Source organism: Sciurus vulgaris, assembly GCF_902686455.1.
Source record: "Sciurus vulgaris genome assembly, chromosome: 19".
In the NCBI taxonomy this organism is placed as follows: domain Eukaryota; kingdom Metazoa; phylum Chordata; class Mammalia; order Rodentia; family Sciuridae; genus Sciurus; species Sciurus vulgaris.
The window spans coordinates 8,020,539-8,047,077 of NC_136480.1; the positions used below are offsets into that span (position 1 = coordinate 8,020,539).

General features: G+C 50.0%; 1 protein-coding gene across 1 annotated transcript in view; it reads right to left on the reverse strand.

Moving 5' to 3' along the window:
• The window catches only part of SLC6A1 (solute carrier family 6 member 1), a 42,969-nt gene extending 32,485 nt beyond the window's left edge, over positions 1-10,484 (reverse strand). Inside the window, exon 1 of the mRNA XM_079122606.1 lies at positions 10,307-10,484. The gene's annotated coding sequence lies outside the window, so the exon portion shown is untranslated. The remainder of the gene's footprint in view (positions 1-10,306) is intronic.
• Positions 10,485-26,539: the final 16,055 nt, after the last annotated feature.

The window sequence follows — 26,539 nt, forward strand, 5'->3', positions numbered from 1 at the left end:
TGTTACACTGCAGTCACTTTTTTGGTAATTCTTCAATAGTAAATAATTTTATTTATTATTATGAGACAGCATTGGGGGAAAAGTCCTTGGTGGAATACCAGCATTATCTTAAACTATAGGTGGTTGATACAAGGGAACGCTAGAATTTACTGGGAGATGCTGATCAAATCAAATTTTTACAGCAAATTTCATGAAACAGGATGCCCCCAAAGTGGACCTGCATATGCACCCTGCAAACAGCACATTTGTTAAAATCCTGGTTAACTGTCAACTATCTTTATTTGTGTGCTGAATGAGCTCCCTGACCCCTCTCTCCCGCCTGCCTGGGACAAAGGTGTCAGGATCCAAGTCTTTCTCTGGCTTGTGGCTTTGCACCCACCCTGTCATCCAGCCCCCCTGGAATGGCTAGGAACAAAATGTCCCTCTGTGTCAGGGGACCCTGGGACAGGTCTGCTATCTCAGGGACTGGATTTGCTCAGATGGGTTTAGTAGAAGCAAACAAAATGGTTGCTTGCATCTAAATCACCAGGCTCCCCGCTCTCTCTACTGCCTTGGAAACAGCCAAATGCCTGGATCCAGAACCCTCTTTCCGATTCCAAAACGGAATAGGCTTGTCTGCCAGCTGGCCTCTTCGCCAGCATGCAAATGATGCACTTTGGGGTTTCTCAGGGTGTTAACCCCACATTCTCTGATCCCCAATGCGGGAGGTAAATGGATTTTGCCAGCTGTGTAGGAGAGAGAAATAAAGGCTGTGGGTGAGAGTACTCATTGTCCAAAGGCGGTTTGCGGTAAGGGGTCATTTAGAGAGCAAAAAAGACTTCCCTCAGGGCTGGGAGCCCATAGGCCAACGGGTGTAGGGAGGTGCACACATTCACGCTTTCCGAAGGCAAAACAGTGATGAATATTTTTTGGTGATAGGGGCTGTTCATTTATTCCACTGCTCTTTCCCAGCCCAGAATGAAGAGTCCCGTTTCGGGACTTGCATGTCCTTTAGCCACTTGCCCTCTTTCATCTCCACAAATGACAAGCTAAGGCACGTTCTTAGAATCCCTCTTTGGGTTGAGTGACGGCTGGGACGGGGCAGGGTGCTTCACCTGCCTTCCCTGAGGCATCCTCCCGACCAGCTGAAGAGGTGGGTACTGGTATGAAACCCACTCGGCAGATGAAGACACGGAGGCTCTGAGATGCAGTGACGTGCCCAAGGTCACACACACAGTTTAGCTAGAGGCAGGGAGGGCTCTGACTCTGGCTCCTGAGCTGGTGACTTCCAGGTCCCTGGTCAGGCTGTTTCCCCTTCCTCTCGAGCTAGACTTTGCCTGGCCCATCAGGATCTCCATGAGCGCAGTCCTGGAGTCTTTACAGAGGTCTAGTGGTCCGAGTGTGGGTCCTTACAGCTGGCCCCTTCTGAGCCCCTGTCCCTCAATCACCCCACCCTGGCACTGGAGCGGCTGGAGGCTCAATAGCAGCTCTGCCTCTTGGTCATGTGACCTGGGCTAAGTTCCCCCCTCTTCACCTGACTCCACGTGTCCATGAAGTACAGGGAAGCTTCCCTCTCCGAGGAGGCTGGAGGAAGGAAGGAGCGAGATACGGCGGGTTTCCCGGCAGCCCTCCCACCCCCGCGGTCCCACGCTTCCTTCTTGCAGAACCTCAAATCCTAGACACAGTCTCTCTCTCTCTCTCTCTCTCTCTCTCTCTCTCTCTCATTCGCTCTCGCTCCAGCAGCTCCCAAATCAGCATTCAACACACATCACTCTCCTTGTGCAATGCCATTATCTCCCGAGGACACAGGCTCCGTTGTCACGGCAACCGGAGTCCTTCCACCAACTCTATTTAATAATTTCTCAACAGTGGAGCTGGGCCGGCTTGGGGCAGGGGGAGAGGTTCTGGGTCCTAGCACCTGCAGGGCCTGGGACTCCTTGCTAGGCCTCAGTTTACCCATCTGTAACACGGGTGTTTGCGATGGGTGGGTTCGTGACTTTCCCAAGCCTTAAGAAAAAAAAAAAAAAAATCCTGAGAAACAGCTCCGTAGTTCCAGGAAGAAGGAGCAGGCGACCTGAGCTACTGGAGATGGGCGGGAGACGTGAACGGGATTTAAATCCATAGGAAGAGCTGGATGATGCCTTTCGTGTCGGAACGCTCCATGTGCTTAGGTTGTCCCCACAGTGCCACTTGTAGATGTTTATGCTATCACTGTGACCCTCCAGGATTAGGGCTGGGATTGGTTAGGAGACATAGTTTTGCCCAAAGCCAGGCCAGCCTTCCTTCTCCCCATTCTGCAGATGTGCAAACTGAGGCTCAGTTCTTCCTCAGAATCCAGTGGCATGCTTTCCAAGAAGGCCAACTTGCAGTTTCCTAGGGAAGAAGCCCCCTGCCCTATCCCTTTGCCCCCTCAGCCCACAGCTCATCTTTCTCTGGTCCCCACCTCTGACTGTCACTCAAGGAAGCTTGCCATCAATCAAAAGTCAGAGGGAAATAACTACTCTGTGTCTCTCTCTATACTGGGCACCTGAAACTCCACAGCATGCTATTTTCCTAGTCTTGGCTGTTAGCAGCTCTTTATAGGGCCTGGCTTTGGGCAAAACTATGTCTCCTAACCAATCCCAGCCCTAATCCTGGAGGGTCACAGTGATAGCATGACAATGCCAGGTTTATTATCTTCATGACCCACAGGAAAGCCTGGCACACAATAGGTGACTCAAAGTTTTATTTGGTCCAGTTATTTGCCCACATCTCCCCCTGAAGAGAACTTGTGTAGCCCCCTGAGTGGCCTCTAAGAAAACCTCCCGAAGCTGTCACGGGTCGACGTCCACAGAACGGTTGAGGACCCAGAGCTGCGGAAAGGCCCTCAGCTTTGTGATTCCTGTCTGGCTCCAAGGCTGGGGAGGGGGCCATTCTTCCCTGGCCCAGGCTGATGGCAGCCCAGCGACACTATTGAACTCCTCTTGGGTTGGAGTTTTCATTTAATACCCGCCGCATAATTAACAGTGCAGCATCTGCTCTGTCATTAGTAGCATTCACTGCCACTTGCAGAAAGGATTCTTATCTTCCCCAGTCATTAGTCTCGGAGACTATTATGGTGAAAATGGAGGAGGAGAGAGGAAGTGGGGTGTGCAGCTTCCCTCCCCCCAACCCCTGCCTGGAGCGCTGGCACTGGGAAGCACGGAGAGCAGCAGATTGTCCTATCCAACAGCCCAAACCTCTTGGCTTTAGAGACCAAGAACCTGCCCACGGTCCCCTGCAGACAAGAAGCCAGGCAGGAGGTGGCCTCTCCCACCTCTTTCTCCGGATTGCAAGCTTTGGCATCCAGGTCCTGCAGACCGGGATCTGAGTGCCAGCTCTGCCTTGGGTCAGCGTTACAACCTCGGGCAACTCCTTGAGTTCGCTGAGCCTCACTTTCCTTATTGAGGGTCCTGGGGCAATGCTCCATAGTGCTAGGCTCAGCATCTGGGTCACAGTTCAACCCTGAAGGATGTCCATATCTGATCACTCTGCACAGTCCTGTGGATGCAGCAACCTGTTAAAAATGTCCCATGACACATTCATGCCTTTAAATTGCATCTTTATAGAGTATGCTTCAGAACAACCACTTCTTTCTGAGCTCCACATTTTTTTTTTTTTTTTGGTACTGGGGATTAAACCCAGGGGCACTTAACCACTGAGTCTCATTCCCAGTCCCTTTTTAAACTTTTTTTGGGGGGGTGGGGGAAGATACCAGGGATTGAACTCAGGAGCACTGGACCACTAAGCCACATCTCCAGTCCCTTTTTGTATTCTATTTAGAGACAGGGTCTTGGTGAGTTGCTTAGGGCCTTGCTAAGTTACTGAGGTTGGCTATGAACTCACGATCCTCCTGCCTCAGCCTCCCAAGTCGCTGGGATTACAGGTGTGCACCACCACACCTAGCCATAGGAGGGTTCTTGATCTCAAGATATTGAAATACTCGACTTAGGCGCTCAGTTGGCTAAAGTCCCAGTCAGCTCAGGCAGCAGACAAGGCAGGACGGCGGGATTTGAGTTCAGACAGCACCTGGGAAGCTGGTGTTTTTCTGGTTTTGGTCACTTTTGCATTGTTTTAACTCAGCCTCAGTCCTTGCATGGTACAGTTACGAATGGAAAGCAGCAAATGCAAAGAAAAATTCCCCATTTTCCTGAGTCTCCCTGCACTGTTATGACGACTCAGGTATTTCTTGGAAGGGTGAATGGGGTGGAAGAGTAACCAGGAGTTGGTATCAGCAAGATATAGGTCAGAACTTAGGTGCAACCTGGGGTGAGTGACTCTACTCTCCTGAGCCTTAGGGTTCTCCGGCAGCTGGAGAAGGTATAGCAGCCCTCTGGCAGCATCCTCAGCCTCAGTGAAGTAAGACCCACAAGCCCCAGCCCAGGCTAGTGCTCCAGGCTCAGATCCATCCAGGCCACTGGCCAAGTTCTCTCTTCACCTTGCAGCCAGAAGTTGAGACACTCTCTCCTGACTCTCAAAGCTCCTAAAAGTCATGATAGGTCATGAGCTTTACCATGACAACAGTCTGAAGGCAGAGGGGAGCGAGGACGTGGCTGGGCTGGGCGGTTTACATCGTCACCCTCTTTTCTCAGCATCACTCAGAACCACACCACACATCTGGCTCCTTCGCTAGGTCCCAAACAACCCCAAGACCCACACACGAACACCTCCCCACACCCTTCCTGGTGATCAACCCCTTCAGGTCCTTCTACACATGCTCATGGGGCTCTGGTGTTCGGTTTCACCTGAATTCTTCCAGATAAACATGTTTGCATGCGTGCAGGTGTGTCTGAGCAACCAACCTCTCCTCTCCCTGCCAAGTCTGGCTACTGCGGGATGCACCCTGACCAAAGGATCACACTTTGGAACCTCCAACTCTGGGCATGACCAAGGAGATACTTGCCTCTGGTCAGAGCTCAGATAAGGCTTGAAAAAGATGCAAATCTCAGGGCTGTGCCTTCCAGGGCTGTCCAAAAAAACTCAGTTCCTGCACATGATGTGTTCTGCTTCCTACCAGAACTGGGCTCTTCTGGGCTCCTTCTAGTAGGGCTACCTGGCAAACTTAGATCTGGGCTTGGTAAAGGTGATTTCCATTGGCTGGGGAGCCAGGGAACAGAGATGAAGGTTCAGGATTCTCAGCCTCAATTGCCTCATCCAAAAGATGGGGATAAGAATAGTAATATTAATGATGATAATCACTGAGAGTTCCCAGGGTTGTGGCAAGCTTCCACAGAGAAAACACTCAGAAAATTATGAAGTTCTATGCAATTGTTAAGTTCCAAAGGGAACTCATTTGGGTCAAGGTCATTCTGATTTGGGCTTATGAGAAAACTAGCTTTAGCAAAGTCTTTCCTTGTTTGATAGAGAATTCTCCCCTGGAATCTCAAGGATCACACCCTTGCACATGCCACACACAATACTTCACACAGGATCAAAAGATAGAATATTCACAAGAGCTTTCTTTCTTTCTTTTTTTTTTTCTCCAAACTGTAAAGTGCTATTCTGATGCCCGAGAGCAGCATGGTGCTCACTAAGTCCTAGCAAACTGTAATACTGACAACCAAATGTCTCCACTCACCTCCTTGTGCCCGCTGCCTTCTCTCTGCACAGATCCTCTTTATTAAACAAATAAGGCCACGAAAGCAACCGGCTGTCGATGTCTTTCAGGGCATCTTTGACCTTGAATGTCCCTTTGGTCAGGGCTACGTTATCTCGGGAGCTGGCATAAGAAACGGATCGTGCAGACACCAGGCAGCAGACAGGTGGGGAGAGCTGCAGGCCACTGTCCCAGGCAGCCACTAACTCCTGCCTCCCCCAGTCTGGCTTGTGAGCCAGATCGCATCCGGCCCCAGAAGCTGGGGGGCCCCTTTTCACAGCCGAAAGGGCCCTAGCATCCTAATGTGGTCCGTTCCACCTAGCTGCACATCCCCTGCTTCCAGAATGCCACAGCCAATCACTCTGCAAGACCTGGCCTCCTTGTAATTTCCAATTTGTGAGAAATGTAAAAATAGAAGGCCATTCGCTGCAGGCAGCTCGCATCAAATCGGATGCCACTTTTTGTGTCATGTCAGATCACGGTAAACGGAGCTGATGGCTTTGTCAGACAGCTTGGAGCGGCTTCTCAAGCAGCGGGACGGTGGGGACAAATTAGGAGGTACCCGAGAGTCAGGGAAAGGTGGGGAACATCAATGCCAGCTTTAAGTGGATTTTAAGTCTAGGTCACAAATATTTTGTCACAGACTGGACACTTGGGTTCAAACCTAATTTTACATCTCAGTAGCTGAGGGACTTTGGGCTTAAGTTCATCTCTCTGTCCCTCAGCTTTCCCAGTTAACAAACAGTGGCTATCATGCACCGGGTGTCCCCGAGCCATGGCAAGGCTCAATTGATGGCACAAATGGGGAAGTGCTTTGTAAACTTTGCAGTTCCTTAAATGGGGGAGCTGTGGCCACTGCCAAGTGAGCGAGGCCCAGGGGCCTTCCTGTGGCAGGAATCTCAGCTGGGATTTACCACGGCGATGAGGCTCAATGGCCATTGACTAGCCTAGCAATCTTGTACAAAGTGCCTTCACTGCTCTGCCTGTCAATATCTTCATCTCTACAGGGACAATCACACTACAGACCTCACGGGGTCTTGTGAAAATGACCTGCCATCATATAAGTAAAGCACACAGCACATCGTCAACCTGTAAGAACTGACCGTTGTTATCATAATTGACAATATTACCATTGGAACGATATTGAGTGGGTATTTTTTTTCTTCCTGTTTGTGTCTGAATTCTAGTTCTGTGCCGAAATGTCACAGCTTGCGTTCACACCTACAGCCTATGCCAAGAATCGCTTATCTCTGCTATTAGCTGGCTTCCCACTGTTGCCTCGTCCCCCTCCCACGGGCTCTGAAGGTCTTCAGGTGGGTAGGGAATAGAAGAAGGTGTTGAATATCCAGCAAGCTCATGGAGACACATTTCCCCGGAAGTCCTATTTAGGGGTTCGTGTCTGATTTCCCAGCCTTTTCCCTTCCCCTCCACCTCCCTTCAGAGAAGGGGATAAAGCTGGCAGAAAGAAGTACCTAGGCGGTGCCAAGGAGCCGTGGATATGTGGCGATCTCAACATCTGGGGTGGCGGTGGAGGTGGGGGATGTGCTTTACAAATGGAGTCGATTCAAGGTTGCTTCCTTTCTAGCGGGGGCTGCACCCTGCCCACCATTCTCCAGTCACAGAGATGCTCCTGCAACATTGAAGGGGCAGCTCTGGCATGGGCAAAGACGGGCCTGCTGCCACTTAAAATGGAGAGTGAGGGGATGAAGGGGCTCTCGCTGGATTGGCATCGGGGCTGCAACAGAGGGAGAGGGGTGCTGGGTTGATGTCGTGTGGGATCCAGGGGAAGCTGAGCACACCCTGGGCCAGGCAACAGGGACTGGCTCGGGCATCCTGCCTGCTCCCAAGGATGGGGGCGGCGGGGGGGTGGATTTCAAGATACAAGAGGCTGGAAGTGGCAGGCAAGGCTCAATTTACTGGGGTTGCACTCTGCCTATGACCCACACACAAGCAAAAGAGGGGAAAGAGAAGATATCTCCAAATTCCAAGTGTCTCGGGATGTCTCTAGAGTAGCTGCTAAGCTCACAGCCAAACCTAGGAACTGTATCTTTATGGGATGGCAAGAAGTCACCTGAAATTTATGATTTACTTAATGTTGCTCTTGGCATATCAAATGCTGGGAAGGTAGAGGAACAGCCATTGCTCAGATAGCACTCAGAGAGCAGGTCCAAGGGGACTCACTGTCAACCATTAAATTCTGTCCTCAATAACCATCCCTCGACCCGCTACCTCACTTCAGGAATGTGAAAACTGAGGCCCAGAGACCCACAATAGGGCAAAGATGACTTGGGAATGACAAGAGCAGAGTTCAAATCCCTGTCCTGCCTCCTCCCAGCTGTGTGACCTTGGACAAATCGCTTTCCCTCTTGGTCTCTAAGTTTCCTCGCCTCTGAAGTAGGTATTAGAATAGTACCCATTGTATAAGGCTATTGTAAGAATTATAAGCCTGGCACACTGAAAGATTTCAGCACTTCATTCCCTCCCTCCAAAGGGGACTAGAACTTAGCCAAGGTCACCAGGCCAGGAAATAGCAATGCCCCAGCTCAAAGCAAACCTTCCTATGGGGCTCATTCATTCCTGGCTATGGACTTGGCGGTGATATTTTATTGCTTTCCTGGCCTAATAAAACAGGTAGGTTTTGCAAGTTCCATCACCTTCCATCCAGGCAGGCTTTATTCTAAGACGTTTATTGAGTTCCTGCTGTGTGCTGGGCCATGCGGAAATAAATTCACAGCCTTGAAGCTCCTGGGTCACCAGGCATGTAAAATCCAGGGCAGACAGAAGACATACAGCTACTGTGCATCTTTCAGCTTTGATGAACTTGGTTTTGCCTGGTCTTTATCCTCTCAACTGCCTTCTCCCTACCTTGAGACCCTCTCTTCTAGTTCCATCAAGTCTCTGGGGACCCACTTCTCACCAAACTTAGACCCCTAAATAAAGGGTTCCACATCAGGACAGATCGTTCTTGTTTTGTCTCACACAGGGGCTACCCCTCTCTTGTGCAGCTCTTAGGGAACCCCACTCTTTGGATGTTCCACTAGACAGGCCCAGCTGTGTCTCCCTGCCTGGGACTCACTGTTTGTCCTCTAAAGACTGACCACTGAGCCAGCGCTTGGCTGGAGACAGAACACTTTCTTTGTTTGCCGCCTGCCTGACGATTTATTTCTGAGACTCAAGGGAGGCTCAGCCATTTTGGCCTGACTGCTCTGGGAAAAGGTCCCTCCCACTCCCTAGGGGCTCACACCTCTAAAGGGCCACTTTTCTTTTCCCTCCTCTGCTTGGGGCAGGGTCTGAGGATGCTCTGACCAGGACCTAAGAGGGTGGGCTTAACCCTTCCCAGAGGAAATGCTCCAGAGAGAAAAAGAGAGAGACAGAGAGACAGAGAGAGACAGAGAGACAGAGACAGAGAGAGACAGAGAGCACTTGCAAAATAGGGTAGTTTCCACTCACCTCCTTTGTTTTGGAATTTGGAACTTGTGGCAGGCTCCCTTATGAATGCATTCCTCACCCCAAAGTTCTCAGTGATAGAGAATGGAGGCAATATACAATACTGACGTCTCCTTTCTCTTGCCAAAACACCCACCTTGTGTGTCACAGAAAAAAAACAAGGTCTACCCCAAATCCTACTCACCCTGACATAGTCTCTAATTTTTAGGTGCCATCAAAGCTCAAGGAGCCATTTATCCCCTACCCCAGCTTCCTGGGAGAGGGAGTGAGTGCGCCCACCCCACATCCAGAGGAAACTTGGCATTATTCTTTGGCTTTTTAAAAATCCAATTTTCTCCTTGGGGTTCATGTCTATTTTGGGAGGATATTAGCTCAGGCTTGTCTACAGACCAAGCCAAGGGAAGAATAGGACATCTGTGGGAGCCCCCCACCCCCACCCCACCCCGGGGGAACGTGCAGGTACAAAGGGACAGTGGTGCATGGCGACCTCATGATCACTGCCTACCGGGCAACCCACTCTCGGACAGTGTCGACCCTATTTCTTAAGGGGCCGAAAGGGCTGGAGAACTCGGTCTCCCCGTGGCGGCAAGGAGACCGGGTCCTCCAGGTCTTTGAGGCACTTCTGGCACCCCACAACCCTCGGGTATAGTCGGGATAGCGCGGCTCGAGGTGTGTGCGCTCAGCCCCAGCTGTCGCGTGCTTTTAAGACAAGGTTTCTTGAGAGCTTGAGATGTCCCAGGATGGAGAGGAGGTGTACCATCCTCAGGTGGCCCACAGCCCCACAGTAGCACTCGGAGAATAAATGAGGCGCACAGCACTGCACTATCTGGACTCAGGCGACGACTCAGAGAGACTGGGCAGGTGGCGCACAGTCCCCAAACGCAGTTCACTCCCTGTCACCCCCGGTGCCCTCAGGAATGAATAGGGCGCTTCGACGGCTCCAGCAGAATCCAGACCAGCTCCGGGTCCAGGAGGCACTGCTACAGGGAAGGGGACAGACGGTTCTTGCGACCCTCATTCGAGCCCTCCTGCATCCCTCTCGCGCGCCCCGGGGATGGCCAGAAGCGCACGTCGGGGTCTCAACGACGCCCGGGCTCCTTTCAGTGGCCCTGGGTGAGAAGAGGCTTAGGGATTGGAGTCTCCGGGAGCCCGCCCCCGCTCCCGCCCGGCCGTGGGCGGCGGCTGGGGGCTCTGGCCCATCTGGCCCCGCCGACCCGGGCTCTGCGCCCTGCGCCCCGCGCCCCGACGACGGCCGCCTGTTCCTACCTGCGGCCGGGGCTGCGCGGCCCGCGGCAGGCGCTGCGCGGGGCGGCTCGGCCGCTCCGGGGCGCTCAGGGCGCGGGGCCGCTCCGGGCTCGGGCCGCGCTGCGCTGCCGGCTCCTCAGCTCCGCGGCTCCGCGCAGCTCGCCCGCAACCTCGCCGCTCGCTGGGTCTTCGAGGGCGGGAGGAGAGACGGCGGGGGAGGGCGGGGCGGGAACAAGGGGGAGGTGCCAGGAGGCGGGGCCCTATAACCCGACACGCCCACTCGAGGGCGGGGCTCTCCGCCGCCCCGCCCCGACCGCCCAGCTAGTGCGGACCAGCGCAGCGCGTCTTGCTGCTTTGCCCAGGCACCCTGGTCCCTCTCCCTTGAACCTCGCCTCTTTGTCCTTCCTCCCAGAGTCTCCCCTTCCATGTCCCCTTCCCATTCTCCCCTCTCCATCTCCCCTTCTTCTCTTTCCTCTCTGTCTCTCCCAAGGCCCTTCCCCCTGTCTTGCTTTCTTTCCCTCCTTCCTTCTCTTTCAGTCTGTTGGTCTCCTCCCTCCCTTGGTCTGGGATGGCCCGCCCATCTATCTGTCTGGTCGGGTCCCAGTCTTTTTCAACATGGATTTCCTGTTTGGCTTTTACCCTACCTAGGTTGTCTCTTGGTTTCTCTATCTCCGTCACCCTCTTCTTTCTCTCCCTGATTGATGCCACCAGGAGTTACCAGACTGTCCACTGTAGGGGCTGGTCAGGGAGACATAAGTAGCTGTGTATCTGTGTGTGTGTGTGTGTGTGTGTGTGTGTACAGGTAGTACACATTACCAAAAAAAGGAAACACGACCTTGAAAAACAGGGAAGGCCAAGGACTCAGACGCCCTCCACCTTCCAGCTCTTAAGGCTTGAGGAACAATCTCACTGAAACACCCCTCCCAGTCAATCCCAGTCTGAGGATTTCCTCCCTTCCCCTGTCAAAGCCCCACACTCTTCCCCATAGTTTCCTGGGAATACCCACCACTGCCTTTCCCTCCAGATTCCCCAAAGTCTCATAGAAAAGAGTATTTTTGTCCAGATCTGACATAATCTGACCTCACACCCTTATCCTCAGGACTGGCACTAGCCAATTATACCCCGTGCCTCCACTTTACCTCCCCTTCCCCTTTCATCTGACCTGGGGTCCCAACCCCAGGACTCCCCAAGATCATCCTGACTTCTCTGGTCTCTTTCCCCACACTTTCACCCATAAACATGGATTCCTGGATTCTTCCTTGACCTGTCTACCACCCCCTCCTCAGTGGTCACCAGGTCCATGTGCTATATGACTGCCATCAGTAACTCAAATAAACATTTTTCTGAGCTCTTTCTATGTGCCAGGCACTATCCTAGGCTCTGAGACACTGTGTTAGTCAACCTTTTGTGCTGTGATAAAATACCTGAGACAGTCAACTTAAAAAGAGAAAAGGCTTATTTTGGCTCATGGTTTCAGAGATTTCAGTCCATTGATCACTTGGCCCTGTCACTCGGGGCCTGTGGCAAGGCAGCCTATCATGGTGGAGAATACGTGGCAGAGGAGTACTGGAAGCAAAGAGAATAAGAGGTAGGGAATGGGCTCCCAATATCCCCTTCAAGGGCCTGGCGTCATTGACCTAATTTCCTTCCATTGAACCCCACCTACCAAAGTTTTCACCACTTCCCAATAGGTCCATCAACGGGGGACCGAGCTTTCAAGGTGTGAGCCTTTGGGGGGATATTTAAGATTTGAACCATAGCAGACATGGTGGTGGACAAGACAGACAGGCACAGACCTCAAGGTTGTCCAGGTCCAGTGTGAGAGATGAACTTTCTCAAATAACCCTAGGAGGCCAACCTGACCAGCTCTTCCAGGAGCACACAGGCAAGGGTCCTGTCCATCTTAGAACAGTGCAGGAATTTTCTCTTAAGGAAGTACCATGGAACTGAGAGTCAAAGAATGAATGGGATCTCTCTGGATGCACATGTGGGCATAGCTTTGAGCAAGAATGTGAGGGTAGCAAGAATGGAGAGTTAGGTTCACTTGCCTGACTTTCATTTGGACTTTCTCAGGTGATTGCACCTCAGTTGTTTACTTGAGGACTTCTCTGCCTTCACTCACATTCATGTGGTTGGGTGGACATGTGTTTGAGGACACAATCAGAGCACATCACCCTGACTTTGGTGACAGGACATGTGACAAATTTTATGCCAATGTCTTTCCCTGGGACTTTGGCCAAAACTTCTATTCAAAGAAGCTTGATCTCCACCAGGGTTCTTAAGCTCAGAGCTGCCATGCCTGTGACAGTCACCTTTGCCATACCTTGGGCAAACCCTGCCTGGAAATGAAGCCAACATAAAGGAAGACAGAATCAAGAGGACGGATTGAGTTCTAGGAACATTGTTTGAGTTCCTAGATCCAGCCATGCCTGAAGGCAGTATCAGTTATCTAAATCACCAGGCTCCTTCATTTTTGCAATTTTGAGTTCAGTTTACTTTGCTTAAAACCAAAACAGTTCTCATGAGTCCAGTGTAGGATTGAGAACTATGAACCATTATATATACACAAGAAAAGAATAACCATCCTCATCCCCTTTTCTTTCTTCTTGTTTCCTCTGTAACCTCACTTATAATTCTATCTACATTCTTGATCAGAAGTTAATCTCTTCATCTCTCTAAATTTGTTTAACCTACCTATGAAATCCACCTGTGTGTCAATTTCCTAGCCATCTGACACTTGAATTATCTCCACCACATTCCCCACTCCCCACCTGACCCCTCCGTAACTCTCCACCACCTGTCTTCATCCCTCTGGTGATGGGGAGCTCATTATTACACCAGGCAGATGATTTCAAACAACAAACTCTGAGCACAGTAGCGTTCTGAGCTCTGGGTGGAGGGCAGTGGGACTTCAGCTAAGGGTCGCTATGTTGGGAAACTGAGGTGGCTGCATGCAGGGTCTCTGTGTCCTTCCAAAAAGCCTGGCTTAAGATCTTTCAGAGAACTCACGTGCATCTCCCTGTGAGCTAGGATTGCAAGCTCCGCAGACCAGCATTCCCAGAATGTAGACTGCCAATCACGGGCAGTAGCCAGGAGAATTTTCGGTGGAATGACTTGGGGTGAAAGGCTCTTCCTACCATCTCCCAGTCATCCTTTTGATCTCTACCAATGAGCAAGACTCAGGTTGATGCTAACCAATATTTAACACCTCTTCAAAGAATTGACTAATCCCATTTCAACAAAGAGGGGGCAGTAAGCCCTGTGCCTCCAAGCTTGGTAGAAAACAGTATCCAATGTGCATTAAATGCATTTCTCATTTGTCCTTGTGTTTATTTTCATGGAGACCTATTTCTGGCAAGTAATACTGGTCTTCTAGTGACAGTGTGATGTAAAGTTTCCTTTTGAGATATATTTATTTAATCTAAATAAGGAAAATATTTAAGTAAATAAAAATAGACACAGTGCACAGATTTTTGCAAAACCCTTGTGGCTGGTTTGCAAATGACTAAAGTTTGAGCAGTCTAATTCAGCAAAATAGTTCATATGTTCATTCACTCAACCAATGTGCATCTCCTGAGCACAAGGCATGGAGGAGGACTAGACCAAGGGACACCACGGTCTCTGGAAGATTCCACTGGAGTGGGCAGGTCTGAGCACCACATTTAGGGATTGAACCTTGACCTTGAGAAGCAGGAGAGGGCTGCTGAATGTTCTGGAGCAGAAGAGTAGGATAGGGCTTAAGAAAGCTGAGACTGGTCATGTATATAGCATGGATTGAAGGGGAGAAGATTGGGAGTCAGAAGACGGGATGGAGGTGGTTGTAGTATCACAGATATGAGGTGTAGAGTCACCTGAGTGCCCAGCACATGGTCCATACTCTGTAAAAAGGTTGACACTATTACCATTAATGTCATTATTATAATCCTCTCTCTTTCTCCACTTGGGAGAATTGACTTAGAGACTCAAAGGCCATCAGACTGAGAATGGTCTTTATAAAATACCTAGTTGAACACTTTGATGGGTAAACTGAGGCCCAGAGAGGGGCACCTGAGGGTGCCTGGCTATCTGATGGCAGAGCAAGGACCACTAGCGATGTTTCTGAATTCTTTCTGCATGTTAGTCACTGACAATTGGGAAAACGAAGGCACAGAGAGATTGAGTGACTGGCTCAGAGACACACAGTAGAAAATCAGAAGCCTTGCCACCTCCAAAGCCAGGGTTTGGGGCCAGTAACTTTTTTCTTTTCAAACTTATTTTTGTAGTTGTAGATGGACAGAGGCCTTTATTTATTTGTTTATTTTTAATGTGATGCTAAGGATCGAACCCAATGCCTCACACAGCACTCTGCCACTGAGCTACAGGTCCAGCCCCTGGACCAGTAACTTATCAGTCATGTCCCTGAACTTTCTCACCACCCAAGATTGCCTCTCATCAGGCCAAGTTGCTGCTGTGAGAAGAGACTTGACTTGGAAATGCACAAAGCTGTAACAAGCCTGCTGTGTGACCTCAGGCAAATCCCTTTCCCTCTCTGAACTCATTTCCTTACCAGCAAATTAAAGGACTTGCACTTCTTTCTACCACCTCAAGTCACCAGACAGCTAGGTGAGATACTCTGTGGGGCAGGCCATGCCTATGGTCTGGTCTGTTCTCCTACCTCTCATATGGGCCTCCTCAGGACCCCTATCCGCTGCTCATAGCAGGCTTTGTCTCCATGACAACACACAATTCCATCTTCCAGACTTGCCAAAATTATTGTAAGATGGAGGGACCCCCCTCCAACCTAAGAAAATCTCTTCTGTCGGGAGAAATAGGCCTTGTGTTCTGTTTTCAGAAGGAATGCTGTTACCTCCACACAGTCCCTGCAGGCAGAAGGGTTACTGCAGTAATGTGTGTAACCACTTGAAAAGCCACAATAAACCTCGCAGGAGATAATAGAACATAAGACCATTTCATTATCCTGTCCCCGAGTCACACGGGGCACATCGCTGCTGGTGGCGGCTTATGGCTGACTGTTCAAATATTTGTGCACACTAGACCAGGCTGGGATCAGTACTTAAAGACTTCAACAGGCTCCTAAAGAGTCGATCCCCGCAAATATGACCCAGGATCAGCCCTGGAGACAGCCTCTCCTTCCCCAGGGGACAGCACTCAGCACTGAGGGTAATGTACAGACTCTGGAGCTAGACAGACCTTGGGCAAGGGAAGTCACTTTTCTGGAAGTCACTTTTCCTCACCTGTAACATGAGAACTAGAGTTGTATTGACCTCACAAACTTGCTAGGAGAAAGTCCCATAAAGCCCTGCTATGTGGCAGTGCTCAGTATGTATTTATCATTCTGCTGTCATTTGCAAGGAATCTCCATACTCACCATGCTCTACCTCCCCAGATTCTAGTTGAAGGTCAAGGTCATCCTCAAATGTTGCCACCTCCAGGAATCCTGCCTGATCTTTGCCCAGTGGCATGTGATTTCTTCTCTCCTGGAATTCCCACACAAATCTTGGTTTTGTCTCTCTTAGGTACTTAGGTATCTTTGGTGGGGACAGAGACCGTCCTCCCACAGAGAACTGTACACAATAGGGCTTCATACCTGTTGACCTTGATTCCCAGGGATCCTGGGACTCTTGGATCCCCTTCCACATACATTTCTGGCATGCAGCCCTATGAGGTTACTTTCAGTGCCCTTCAAAAGATTCCCACTCTAGGGAGACTGAGGCAGGAGGACCATGAGTTCAAAACCAGCCTCAGCAAAAGCAAGGTGCTAAGCAACTCAGTGAGATCTTGTCTCTAAATAAAATACAAAATAGGGCTAGGTGTGTGACTCAGTGGTAGAGTGCCCCTGAGTTCAGTCCTCAGTACCCCCAAAAAATAAAAAATAAAAAGAACTTAGGATGTGACTGAGGGGTAAAGTGCCCCTGGATTTAATCCTTAGTACCAAAAAAATTAGAAACTCAGAAGCCTATTACTGTCCTCAATCCTTTATTTGAATAAACTCTTTTAACCCCCACAAGATGTATGTGGGAGGTCACACCCTTGTCCATCCAATGTATAAAAAAGAGATTCAGTGAAGGGAAGTCCTGGCCCTACAGTCACACTTTTTCAGACAGGGTCTTGTTAAATTGGTGAGGCTGGCTTCAAACTTTCCATCCTCCTTCCTCAGCCTCCTGACTACCTGGGATTATAGGCATGCACCACTGTGCCCAATTTCAAATCCACACTCTCTTAACCACAGTCTTGACCTAGATGCTATCCTGTGTCCTGTCTGGACTGAATTTGGAGAAGTAAATCCCCACCAGACCTCCATGCCCAAGTCAGAGGGTTATAACCAGAACCAGTGAATGGCTTGGTGAATAGACAAAACCTGTGTGTCCAAATGCCACCCTTGGACTTTGAACTTCATCTTGGGAACCCTGGAGAAGGGTGCAGATCAGATCCGAATCTTAGAAAGTTTCATCTAAGAGGCATGTGGTTGGTGACTGAAATTTCATTAGAGAGAGTCTGATTAATGGAGTCTTTGTTTGGGATCACCCAGAAGCAGTCCAAAGAGAACTTGGATACAAGTGGTTCATTCAGGATGCAGGAGAACATGGGTAGGGGAGTGGGAAGGGAGATCAGGAAGAGAGGGCAGCCATTGAGGGTACATGATTGAGCAACTGCCAGGGTAGGCAACTAAAGCTTCATCCTATGGGGGAAACTCTAGGAAACAGTACCTTACATGCCTCAGAATCATCCTGTCCCCAGGGGCAAGGTGGCTGGGTATGTGGGTCAGCTTTCTGTTACTATAACAAATACCTGAGATAGTCAATTTATAAAGAAGAAAGGTTTCTCATTGCCTATGCTTTCATTGGTTTTTGTCCATGGTTGGTTGGCCCTTTTGCTTTTGGCCTGTGGGGAGGCCACACATCATAGCAGGAGGCACATGTGATGGGGCAGTTTCTCACCTCCTGGCCACCAAGGAGCAAAAAGAGAGGAGGAGAGGGAGACCAGCATCCCATAATTCCCTTCAAGAGCACACCCCCCCCAATGATCTCACTTCCTCCCACTAGGACCCGCCCCTTAAAGGTTCCACCACCGCCCAATAACAACGCAGGTTGGGTCTTTGAGGGACCCTCCAGATCTTAGCTCTAGTGTGTGGGCACCACAAAGGTTACTCATTTTCTGGAATTTCTGCCTTCCAAGAGCTGTGGGCAGTGGACTATAGAGTCAAGAATCCAGATCTGGGAGCCAGAAGTCCTTGGTTCGTCCTGGGATTTCCCAGCTGGGGGTTATTGCAGGACTAGGTTTCTTCCTCTCTTACGTGGGCACAGCCATGACCACCCGGCAGCAGTGTAGACAGGTGGAAGGGATTCATGACACAGGGCCTGGCATGGAGCAAATGCCCCATCTGGCCTTGAAGCATCTGTATGCCTCTATCTTCAGAAGTCCACAAAAAGCAAGTGTGAGCACTGCTCTCATTATTTGCCATCAGAATGGCAGCCAATCACAATATCATTATTTATGAGAAGAAAAAAATACGGATTCAGCATTTTCATTTCAAGCGGAAGCTATTGATATTCCTAGAATAGCTCTGGGGATGGGAAAGCCCATCGTTCAGCGCCCCTTTAGAAACAATTTGCAATCAGTGGGCCAGGCTTGGGGCCAGCCATGTGGGCCTTCGTGGCTCTCCCTGATAAGGGGAGTAAAGGAGGCCAGGGCAGGGGGCAGGAGAGGAGCTGCAGAGCCCTTGGAGTGCAACCAGTGTGAAGGGGCTGGAGAGATGGCAGATCAGGGAGGTGAGACACCAGGTTTCTGCCCCTGCTTCCTCCCTCTCTCCAGAGCTCTATTCTTCCATTTTGCCTTCTGTTCTCTCTCTCTCTCTCTTTTTTTTTTTTTTTGGTTCTGGAGATTTGAACTCAGGGGTGCTTAACCACTGAGCCACATCCCCAGCCCTTTTTTATATTTTATTTAGAGACAGGGTCTCACTGAGTTGCTTAGGGCCTTGCTAAGTTGCTGAGGCTGGCTTTGAACTCATGATCCTCCTGCCTCCGTCTCTCTTGGTTCTTTTCTTCTTTTGTTCTTCTTCACTTTCCCTCTTCTAAAGCATGCACGTGTTTTATCCCCCTTAGAAACTATTACAATATTGAAGACGGAAGTTAATTTTGATCATGGAACTTAATCACTTAACCACCATGCCTGGCCAACAGATCATCATAATCCCCCTAGATCAGATGATCCAAACCCAATTCCCAAAGGACCACGACTCAAGAGTCCCCGACTTCAGCAGCAGGGAAATGGTGCTTTGAGGGAGGGGTGTAGAACAGGCCAGCAGCCCTGTGGGCAGAACCAAGCTCTCTCTGTGGTGCATGAATGGGATGCGTGAGCCCTTGAGAGCTGAGAGGTGCGTGGGAGCCACTGTCCCACGTTGAACCAGTGGCCTGTGTTTCACACTTCCAATGCACCAGGATGGGAGTGTGGGTGTGGCCCAGGAGGAAGAGGAGGGCCAGGTGCCACAGCTGCTACTTCATGAGTAAAAGGTATCAGGAACTTTGCCTGAATTTGGAAGAAGAGGAGGAGAAAGAAGAGCAAAGGAGAAGGCATGGGAGAGAACCGAATGTTAAGAGGCAGTATCTAGCTAGGCTTTTCTGTGCATTAGGGACACTTTTGGCATGCTGGTGTAACATGGGACCCCTCCTAAGAACGATGCTTTCAAATGCATAAAATACAAGACACAAGATGGCAAAGGAAGACAGTCTTCAAAGTATTTTAAAAATTGAAACTGTGACGTCAAACAAATATACCCTTCTGTTAATGCATTAATCCATGAGTACTTAACATTGAATCTAGTCACTAATGGCATTTCTTTTTCTTTTTCTTTCTTTTTGGTACAGGGGATTGATTCCAGGGTTCCTTAATCACTGAGCCACATTTCCAGTCCTTTTTATATTTTATTTAGAGACAGGGTCTCACTGAGTTGCTTAGGGCTTCACTAAGTTGCTGAGGCTGACTTTGAACTCACAATCCTCCTGCCTCAGCCTCCCAAGCCACTGGGATTACAGTGCACCCTCAAACGAGGCCACTAATGGAATTTCAAAGCTGTGATGAATGTAAACAAATTTGAAGAGATTTCTTCAGCAATCATAAAGTGATACAAAAACATCCGTGATTTCTATTGGCTGCAGGGTCATAGGTACGGCTCACATGTCTGTGGTTTGTGATCTCATTCCTACTGGAAAGCAATGAATGTAAAAAGCTATAATGTTTTCCCATGCAAGTTCACAGAACCCTGAGTTCCCTCTGCATTGTGGCCTGCAGGTAGGAGTCCCTGGACTGGACATACAAGCACCACTGTGAAAACTGGAGGGGTCCCTCTGCAGGACTTGCAATGAGGCTCAGTCCCTGGTGGCTCAGTCCAGCTCCAGGGAACAGGTGTGAAGGAGGGGGGAGAGGGCACTTTCTTGTCCTCCTGTGTGCCTGACCAATAGCGCCTATAGCACTTTATCTTATAGTTTAAAAATGACTTGTGTTTCTCAAGATAAATCTATTGAGATCCTCAAATTACAGATGAGGAAGCTGAAGGCACAAAGAAACAGAAGACAGAGATTAATCAAGGTCACACAGCTAGTGAATGTTGATGCTAACTCAGGTTCTTAATCCAGCATCAAAAGGTGGAAGAGATGAGGCTGAGAAGGGGAACTAAGGAGGGACCATGGGGAACCTTGAGTCCTAGACAAAGGCATGAAGACAAAGTCTTCATGGGGCAGTGGGGAGCCAAGGAAGGTTCTTGAGCAGGAGAACAATTTGAAAAGCTTGGCAAAATTAATCTGGTGACCATATATTGTGTGGGTTATATTGGAAGAGAGGGGGATGGGGACTGAGAGGTATCACTTGGCTGCAATTATTCAGGAATGAATGACATTGGAAAAAGAAGCAAAGGGCTCAAGCTCCATACAACTATCCCCTCACTATCCACTTGGGTGGGTCACATGGACATCTTGTCCTGCCCATCTCCAGGTTGCTCCATGTACAATGGTGCACGTCAGTTAGTATGTGGGTACCTGACTGAGGAGGTGAGTGAATCTGAATCTAGTCTCTGTTCCACTGGCCAAGCCAAAGAGTGGGGTTATGTCTGCCAGAGGAGGGTGCTTTTCTGATTTAAACTCACTATAGGTAAGTGCAGCCCAGCCAGTACCTGTTCTTTCAGAACCACCCTCCACCTTTCCAAGATCATGTGGTTTAGGTAGGGCTGGACTCACCTCTGTCCCTTGAGATGGGCATATGACCAATGCCTGGCCAATTATCTTCACCACTACAGTGATTGGTTCAGGGAAGAGCATGTGACTCAAGCTGGCCCAATCAGAATGAATTTTGGGGCTTTTGCTGCTGACACTGAGCTACTGCCCCCATAAAAAAGGTTGCCTGTCTTAAAACAAAGCCAGAATAGTGGCTAATAGCAGTTGAGTGTAGTGAGAGTGAAACTCAGTCATAGTGAGTCCTAATGATATCTTCTGATTCCCTGGATCCAACCATGCCTGAAATCATCATGGACTTTTCACTTACATGACCCAAGAAGTCCTTTTGCCCTAGACAATATTTGTCTTAAGCTTGGTTGGCTTTGGGATTCTGTTGTGGCTATCCTAAAGTGTCCTGACCAATACACCAGAAGGGCCACCTAGATCAGATGTTAGCAATCTATAGCCCATAAACCAAATTTGCCTTATTACCTGTTTTCGTTTGTTTGTTTGTTGAGGTTTTGTTTTGCTTTGTTTTGTTTGGTGCTGGGGATAGAATTCAGGCCCTCCCACATGCTAGGCAATGGACTTTACCACTAAGCCACACCCCCCAGCCCTGGTCTACTACCTTTTTGTTTTACATAAAGTTTTATTGGAACATCGCCATGCTCTTTGCTTACATATTATCTCTGACTTTTTTTGTACTACAAGTTACAGTTGAGTAGTTGTGACAGAAACGATATGGCTCTCAAAACTGAAATATTTGCTATGTGGCCTTTCACAAACCAGATCTTTCATCTTTAACCTATATAAATCTCTCTTACCTTTTTGAGGTGGAAACTGGGGCACAGAGAAGGCCTTGCCTACTAAAGTGGGGGCACACGCTACCCAGTCTCTCTGATTCAAGGTCTAGAAGTCTTTGTGTCTTCTCTCCTTGTCCCTGAGCCTTCTGAAGGTGCTTGATTCACTTGGCAGCTGTCTCCCTTCACTAGGCCCAGACAAAATTCTTTTCTAAAGCCTCCCTGTGATGCTCCTGATAGACGCAGGAACCAGCCGGGGAAATGGAAATCCATAAATAACTGAGCCTCACACCCCAGTCAACCCAGCCCCCTCTGCCTAGGGATCTGCTAACTGGAGCTTGGAGCCAGGGCTGATATGGAGAAGAGTAACCTGAATGGGACCTTATCCAAATCCCACAGATGCCCTCCAGCTGTGAAATCCACAACTGGAAGAAGGTCCAGTTGCAAATTGCTTTATCCATCCTCTGAATAAGATAGGGAAGGAGTTTTGAGACTCCTTCATCTAATGGAGCCAAGAGAGGACTGGGGCATAGAAGCTAGAGGCGTTCAGAGGCATAGGCAGCCATAGAAGGCTTTCTAGAGGAGGCAGGCTACAGCAAAGATAACACTAAAAAAAAAAAGTCCACAAACCCTTTGCCACCTTATTGGTCCGTCACCTCTCCTAGTTCTTTTCACTCCAGTCACATAGGTGACTGCCCTGAACATACCAAACCCACACCGACCTCAGGGCCTTTGCACTTGCTGAACCCAGAGCCAGTCATCCCTTCTCTGAGTTTTGCATGTCTGATTCCTCCTCATTGTTCAGGTCTCTACATCCTTGTCATTTTCCTTTAATGGCAGCCCCACCTGACCCTCCCTCTTCTCTTCTTAAATTGCTGACCTCTAGAATAATCCCTGATTAAACAGAAATAGGGCAGTTAACAGGAACTTACTGTTCATTGGGGGACACAATTCCCTGTGGAGTGAGGCAAGCTATCCCATGTTCAAGGCTGAACCAGGTTGGGGGTTGAGCAGGGACACAAAATGAACCACAGGCTTGGAAGGCCTGTTTCAAGGATGTATTAGAATTAGAAAGCAAAGCCCAGGGAGGGACCTGGGCCAGGGGATGCTCTGTCACTGACAGTAAGGATGAGGTGGTTGTCAGAGAAGAAGACAGGGTCACCTGGCCTTCCTGCTCTGCTTCTCCCAATATCCCCCCCCCCCCCCTCCGCTGCTATCCTGCCACAAACCAGGCTGGACATCTCCAGGCTGCATGTTGAGAAGGCTTCCTGGAGGCAGCCTGAGCTGCCTGGACCCATTTAGAAGGTCTGAAGAGAGAGGTTTCCGCACAGCCTCACTTAGGCTATAAGTGCCCTGTGCAGGACTGGGCACCACTCTGGGCCTTAGTTTCTTCATTCATCAATGGGGAGAACTGTCTTTTGGGTTTCACGATCCTTCAATGAGACACACACATAGATTGCCAGACATAACAGTCTGTCAGGGGTTCCAGCACCCAAGGACAGGAGCCACCCTTTCAGTGATCATCAGGGCTATCTCCTGGCTGGAGGGCCCGAATGGGAGGAGGGAAAATGGAGACCCCCAAGTCCTCTCTGGAAGGGACCTGTCTTGGTGAAATTCCAAGACTGGACCTGCCTAGACTCCCGGCTCCCCACTTCTGTCCCTTAGTGTCATCCTGAGACTGGGAGGGGGACTCCTATTTGCAGAGTTGGTAGCCGCAGACCAAATCTGTGCCACAGCCACAGAGTGCAGACCAGGTGGAGACAGCCACCATGTGGGAGGTGACAGATGGCTGCAAATGAGGGGTGAAGGAACCCGCTAAATGATCAGCTGGGAAATTGAGCATCTAGCCGCCCATCTGTGAGAGACTTTTCCCCGTGGAAGGCAGCGTGTGTGGAGGTGGAAGTGTGGGGGCCAGTCCGTGTACATACAGAGGGGCCCAGGCCGTGCTGAGACTCGGCGTGCGCATGTGCGCATACACGCATGCGCAGCCCTGTGCTCTTCTCACCACATGCTTGTTCACTTCTGTCCGATTGTCCCAGGCTCTTACACACACCTCTTACCCGATTTCATACATCCAGAAATGCCAGCCTGCTTGTGTCCACAACCAGAGGACAGGCACTCCAATAGGAAGATTGGCACACCTGCACCTTCTCCCACAAACCATTGTGAGGGAGCTGCATTTTTTCCTTCCCTCCCCTCCCCTCCCCTCCCCTCCCCTTCCCTTCCCTTCCCTTCCCTTGTCCAAGTAATTGTGCATTTGCCTTGGCTTCTTGTGCACATGGAACGCCAGCGGTTCTGGCTGGGTTCTGGCTCACAGGTCTCTCTTACTCCTCCTCAGGAGGCGAGATGACACATCCCTTCATGTTGGAGCCAGGCTTGGCCACATGTCAGCCCTGGCAATAGAAGAGCCGCTTGCTGCTGTTGGGCAGGAACTTGAAGAACTGGTCCGGGCTTCTTCCAGTTTTCCTTGTCCTCTTTCTGCCACGGTGAGCAGCATCCTTCTCCTGTGGAATCTGGGTCCCAGGGTGCCATCTGCAGGAAGCAGAGCTACAGGTGTCCTGCAAATTCCCTGGTGACCTGGGGCAGTGCTGACTGTGTGTCTAAGAGCTGAGCCCATCTCCTTGAGCACATCCATTTGCAGGATCCCCACAGCAGTCCTTGGAGGACATGTCTGCATCAAGGTGCCATTTGCAGACCTCCGTGGGACTCACAGCCTGACCCCCTTTATAGACTGGGGCCCACAGCAGGAGAGGGTGAGAACGGTCATGGGGTGTAGTGGTGTTGGGATTCTGAGGAGTGAGCAGCCCCATCCTGGGGGAGATTTGGGCAGATGTCCCCTGGGTACAGCTCTCAGAGTTATTCTTCCAGCTCTCTGTGGAGGTGTGCGTTGATGTCAAGAAGACTCAGATTCAAGTCCCAATTTATTTATTTCCTGGCTGTGGGACTTTTAAGTACAGAACTTAAAAAAAAAAAAAAAAAACTTAACTTTGCCTCAGTTTCCCCATCTGCAAAATGGATATAATAATCATTACATTATTTTGAGGATGAAATGAGAAGATGCTCAGAGCAGCCCCAGGCAGGGCTGGACCAGTCTGCCTTTTTCTGGAAGGTCCACATCTGATGCTTCTCTCTCCAGGAAGCCTGCCTTGATCTCTTCCTTCAGATCACAGAACACTTGAGTCCTGATTCAAACACCTCTTCATGTTCCATCATGGACTAGAGTCTGCTCATTCATCAGTCTGTCAAGCCCCTTTGTACCAGGCCCTAGGCTGAAGGCTGGGTGCAAAGTTGAATATAGTGAAATTGTTGCCAGATTTGAGCCCTGCTGACCCAGGATCAGGCTGAAGCTTGTGACTATGCTCTGTCCTCCCTTGTCCTTCCACCTGGCATGGTGGGCACATCAGTGTGCACCAGGGGCTGGGAGGCCTGGAATTCTGTTCAGTGCTCACCTCTTGCAGGCCCACAGGTGCCTTTTCAAGGGAACTGAGGGAGAAGTTCCTGACCAAGCCCTCAGGAGGTCACCATGTCTTCAGAGTGGCTTTCATTAGCATCTGGGAGCCGATCAGCGTTGGCGTATTAACAAGTCATTGAGTCAGAGCCAGTTTTCCAGTTGCTTTTTTTCTTCTTCTTCTTTTTTTTTTTCTTTTGATGAATTAATCACTTCTGACAGTTCCAAACAGCAACTCTGTGCTCACCCAGAGCAAGAGAGAGATGGCTGCTGGCTGGGCCACTGGGGCCCAGGCCAGTCATGCTGCCCGCAGCACAGGCCGCCCCATCGGCATGTCCAGCAGCCCAGCCTGGACTCTTGGCCTCCTCATTAGGGTCCGGCCAATGTCTCCTTCCCATTCACTTTCCCCTGCTCCCTAATCCACTCGTCACATGCCAGTCCATCCAGCCTCCCCTGCTGGAGTGTCAGCCTCTTCCTCTATTCCTGTCCCCCAATTGAAACAATCAATATTCTTCCCTTTTTTGCAGGGGTGGGTAACAATGTATGGAAAATCATATCCTCTCTGCAGCCTGTTTTCTCCCACAAAAAGACCTGCTTTATTCAGATGAGTATTTGTATGCTGTTTTTTGCGGGGGTGGTGGTGGTGGGATTGGACATAAGATCTCCAATGGGAATGCTGGACTAATTGTAACTTGAAGGATGCTAATTGAAGGCAGAGTGGAACTTGCTTCAGCAGTAGGTGAGACTTTAAGAGACCGTGTCGGGAGATGGGCATGGTGGCACACACCTGTAATCGCAGCAGCTTGGGAGGCTGAGGCAGGAGGACTGAGGGTTCAAAGCAACTTAGTGAGGCCTTAAGTAACTCAGTGAGACCCTATCTCTAAATAAAATACAAAAAAAGGGCTGAGGATGTGGCTCAGGGGTCGAGTGCCCCTGAGTTCAATCCCTGTTAGGGAGAGAAAGAGAGGAGAGGAGAGGAGAGGAGAGGAGAGGAGAGGAGAGGAGAGGAGAGGAGAGGAGAGAAGAGGAGGAGGGGAGGGGAGGGGAGGAGAGAAGAGAGGAGAGGAGGGGAGAGGAGAGGAGATGGGAGGAGAGGAGAGGAGAGGAGAGGGGAGGAGAGGAGAGGGGAGAGGAGAGGAGAGGAGAGGAGAGGAGAGGAGGAGGGGAGGGGAGGGGAGGGGAGGGGAGGGGAGGGGAGGGGAGGGGAGGGGAGGGGAGGGGAGGGGAGGGGAGGGGAGACCATGTGGGAGAAAAGAAGAGACCAGGGCACTTGGAGCTAAGCGAGGCCTGTTAACTGGATATCAGATCTGGGGGCCCAAGACAGAAACAGCCCTGATTCCTTCACCTGGTATCTTCCCCTCTTCCAGACTCCTGTGCCAAGCCTGACCCTGCCAAGGAATCACAGAGCATGCCCCACATCAGAATGTTAGATGTAGGCAGGATCAGCATCAGAACACAGAGCCCCAGCTCCATCTCTTCCCCTCTCTGTGTTTTTAGGCAGATGACTTAACCTCTCAGAGCATCACTTTTCATATCTGCAAAATAGGCCTACCGAGGGTCGTCACATGGATTCAATGAAATAATGAATAGGAAGCCTTTGGATGTGTATCTTGTGTGTAGATGCTGTTCACTGGAGTCTTTCATCTCTTTTCTTCTACTCCCTGTCATTCCTTGCTTCTTCCTTTTCTCATTATCCTCCCTTCCTGGAGAAGAGAGAGAGAAAACATGCAATGCTTAGTTCAAGGGAACAAATGCTCTACTGGGGGAAATTTCAGGCATTTGTCAGCCACATTTTGAACTA